The sequence below is a fragment of the Hibiscus syriacus genome, unplaced genomic scaffold, assembly GCF_006381635.1.
Source record: "Hibiscus syriacus cultivar Baekdansim isolate YM2019G1 unplaced genomic scaffold, ASM638163v2 tig00110481_pilon, whole genome shotgun sequence".
In the NCBI taxonomy this organism is placed as follows: domain Eukaryota; kingdom Viridiplantae; phylum Streptophyta; class Magnoliopsida; order Malvales; family Malvaceae; genus Hibiscus; species Hibiscus syriacus.
In genome coordinates, this window is record NW_024062757.1 from 413,361 (window position 1) to 417,133 (window position 3,773).

A 3,773-nucleotide genomic window follows, 5' to 3' on the forward strand; every position below is an offset into this window, starting at 1 on the left:
AAAACAAATTAAAATTTGAAGTCTAAATCGAAGCAAAATAAAAATAAACGAATTAGGGACAAAATTACAAAACACGTAATTTTAGGGACTAAAAAATGAATTTACCAAAAAATAGAACATGCATAAAAAGGTTAAATAACCAAAATAGTCCCTATAGGGACTAAAATACAAAAATAAAACAAACATAGGGGGACATGGACTGTGATTTTATCAAAAATTACAAGATACAAACGCAAATGGAAAAATTATAAAAGCGGTCCCCTACAGTGACCATTTTGTAAAAATAAAGGAAAGTTTGGGGGATTTAAAACGTTATTTACCCTGAAATTTTGCTATAAATACAACTATTTTCTTTTTTTATATTTTTTCATTTTTGGTTTTTAAATTTTTTTTTAGAGAGAGGATCTCCCCTCTCTCTAGAAATCTGGCCAACGCAGGTGACTGTTCCTCCTTCGGTAATCGTCCCGTCCATCGCCCGTCGTCGCCGATAGCTGTTTGCCACCAAAATTTCAGGACTTGTTTGTCTCGTCGCGGAGGTCACGGACAGGGACTCTATTTCGCGAAAATCGGCTTTCATCGCCGTGAAAGAGGGTCGAGACTCTTCGGATACTCGACGCTTCTACCACCGCCGTCCGCCGATTGGATCAAGCTGGCTCCGAGATATGTTGCGCTCCTCCTTTGTACTCTTCTCCTCACCATCCGAGTTGGGCAAAGGAGGCCCCAATTGCCTGTGAGAGGCCCGACTAAGAGGTAATTTCCTGATCTCTTCTCCTTGTTTCGAAATTAAAAGAAAAAAATAAAATAAAATTTAATCGAACTGAAAAAATAATTTCTTGAAATGCCTCTATTATTGCTGCGAAAAGATTACAATTTTCCAGTTTCTTTTTGGAATTGCCCCCATTACATTGATCATTCGGATTCTTATAAAACCCCCAAATTACTACAAAAAATTTGAAATGAAAGGATGGTTGCTTGCGTGTGTATTGAGTTTGCTTGTTGCAGGAGTTTCAGACATGGCAGGGGATGGATTGGTGGCGTGCTAGAGTGACTCTGCTGGTAACTGGGGCAGTGAAGGGGTGGTTCGGTTTGAGCACCGGGTCAGGTCTTGTAAACGGGCTCGAGGGTTTGAGCTTGAGGCCCGTTGGTTTTTTGGGTCTGATTTGTAAGATAAAAATGTTGCTCACAGTGATCATTGTCAAATCCTATCACCGACTAGATCTACCCACCCTATCGAGCTATAAATAGTCGTCGTCATCATCATCTTATGCATATCTACAGAAGCACACCACCTACTAAGCTATAAATAGTCATGCATATCTACAGAACCACACCACTGGTGGTTCTCCACTCAAATTAGAAGGGATAAAGAGCAAGACATCATCATAATCCAATTCCATCCGAATACTAAAGAAAACTCTACTGTCAATGTTTTATGACAAGACACTGTAATTTTGTCCTCCCTCATATTGTTAGCATTTAGCAACACATACATACAGACAATTTCTCACATCATCTTTATCTATCTAATTTCTTCCTATATAAGGTAAGGATGTAGGATCAAAACCCTAAACCCCAAACTCTGCTAACAAGCCTAACATGCATACGACAAGGATCACATAGCCAAAACGTCTCCCTTACCTCTTGGCAGGCAATAGTACAGTGGCTTTAAATTCTGGGGCACCCTATTAATTCTTTAACAATATTTATATTAAAAAACATGAATGTAAAAGGCTTCTAAACCCTAATGTTTGAAGTAAGATTGATCAATAAAGTTCATACAAGCATTAATTATAACTGGGGAAAAGCCCAAATACAGATTCAGATTTCTAAACCCATTCACCAACAAATACAATAACATCAAAAACCCTGAAAATATTCAAGAAGATGAGTAAAAGAGTTCAACAAATAACGCTCACCAATCACCATACGAGTCCCTCAAAGGTATAAACATATCCAAGAAACATATATGGAACTACCGAAAGAATGTTTTCGACTTTATTCCCTTCTAGGAGAAGAGCCTTATCATATGTACATTGAAAGAGACGGCTGATGCTTGAAGTAGTAGGTTAGAACATAAGTCAATCTAACCCTAATCTAGAGCCAAGTTGCAAAGCATACAATCCAAGATCCTAGACCAGACGAGGCATGCAAGTGGGTAGAGCCTGTGGGTATACACACGCGACTCCCTTACCAGATCCTCCAAGGTCTCCACGAAGAGATTCAAGCTTCTCACGGGTGGAACGTACAGAATCAAAGGCGCTGCAGAGAAAGCGATAGTGAATAACAGCTGCAACATCACGTCGCTTATGTAATTCCAAGTGAAGCAGAACAACAACAAAAAACCCCAAACCAATTTGAAGTAACAGAGTTGCAGAATGTTCTGGAGATGGCCCAGAGTGCTGAAAGCTTTGATTTGCAGGTTTGGTTGAGAAAAATAGAGGGAAGTAGAAAGAAGGTCCTTTAAATTAATTGTTGTTGATGTGTGTAATTGGACGGAACACGGAAGAAAAGTGCGTAAAAGTAAACGAGGAAGATGGCAGGAAGATAAACAGCAACTTCTGGAAATATGAAGAAACGATTTTACTTATTTATGGGGACCTCCACATGTTTCATCAAATGGGTGTCGCTACTATATATCATTTGTTAATGCCTGCACAAGATATGCTTGGATTTATTTGTTAAATGAAAAGTCTCAGACGTTGTATGCTTTTCGATTATTTCAACATATGGCTTGGGTACAGTTTGGTACAGAAATTAAGGAGGTTCAAAGTGACAATGGAAGCGAATTTCGTCCGTTTACTAAGGATGTTTGTCTTTAAGATAAAAGGTATGCAGTCCGCAGATCTCATCTACAGCAGAATAGATAGATCAAAAGTCTGCAAGAAAAATACTGTTTATTTTTTAGACTGCTAAAATGAACTGAAATATAAATAAACTGATTTTTTAAACTTAAAATAGTTTTACAATATTGGGATTTAAATAATTTTAGTTTTACAATATTGAAATTTAAATAATCCATACAACTACAATAATAAATTATTTAAAATAAATCAATCTATATTTTAAAATAAATCACTCCATACAAATAAATTATTTAAAATAAATCAATCCATATAACTACAATAATAAATCAATCTATATTTTAAAATAAATCAATCGATACTAATAAATTATTTAAAATAAATCAATCCATATTTTAAAATAAATCAATCCATACAAATAAATTATTTATAATAAATCAATTTATATTTTTAAAATAAATCAATCGATACTAATAAATTATTTAAAATAAACCAATCCATATTTTAAAATAAATCATTTCATACTAATAAATTATTTAAAATAAATCAATCCATACAACTACAATAATAAATCAATCCATATTTTAAAATAAATCAATCCATACTAATAAATTATTTAAAATAAATCAATTCATATTTTAAAATAAATCAATCTATACTAATAAATTATTTAAAATAAATCAATCCATACAACTACAATAATAAATCAATCTATATTTTAAAATAAATCAATCCATACTAATAAATTATTTAAAATAAATCAACCTATATTTTAAAATAAATCAATCCATACTAATAAATTATTTAAAATAAATCAATCTATATTTTAAAATAAATCAATCCATACTAATAAATTATTTAAAATAAATCAATCCATATTTTAAAATAAATCAATCCATATTTTATAATAATTTATTTTAAAATAATTTATTTTATAATAAATTATTTTAAAATAAATTAGTTTATAATAAA

The 3,773-nt window shown here is 32.7% G+C and overlaps 1 long non-coding RNA gene across 1 annotated transcript; it reads left to right on the forward strand.

Annotated features, from left to right (window-relative positions):
* The first annotated feature begins 395 nt into the window (after window positions 1–395).
* On the forward strand, window positions 396–1,225 carry LOC120128512. Its single transcript, XR_005516639.1, has 2 exons — window positions 396–750; window positions 1,003–1,225. It is a non-coding gene; the product is annotated as an uncharacterized LOC120128512 (long non-coding RNA).
* Window positions 1,226–3,773: the final 2,548 nt, after the last annotated feature.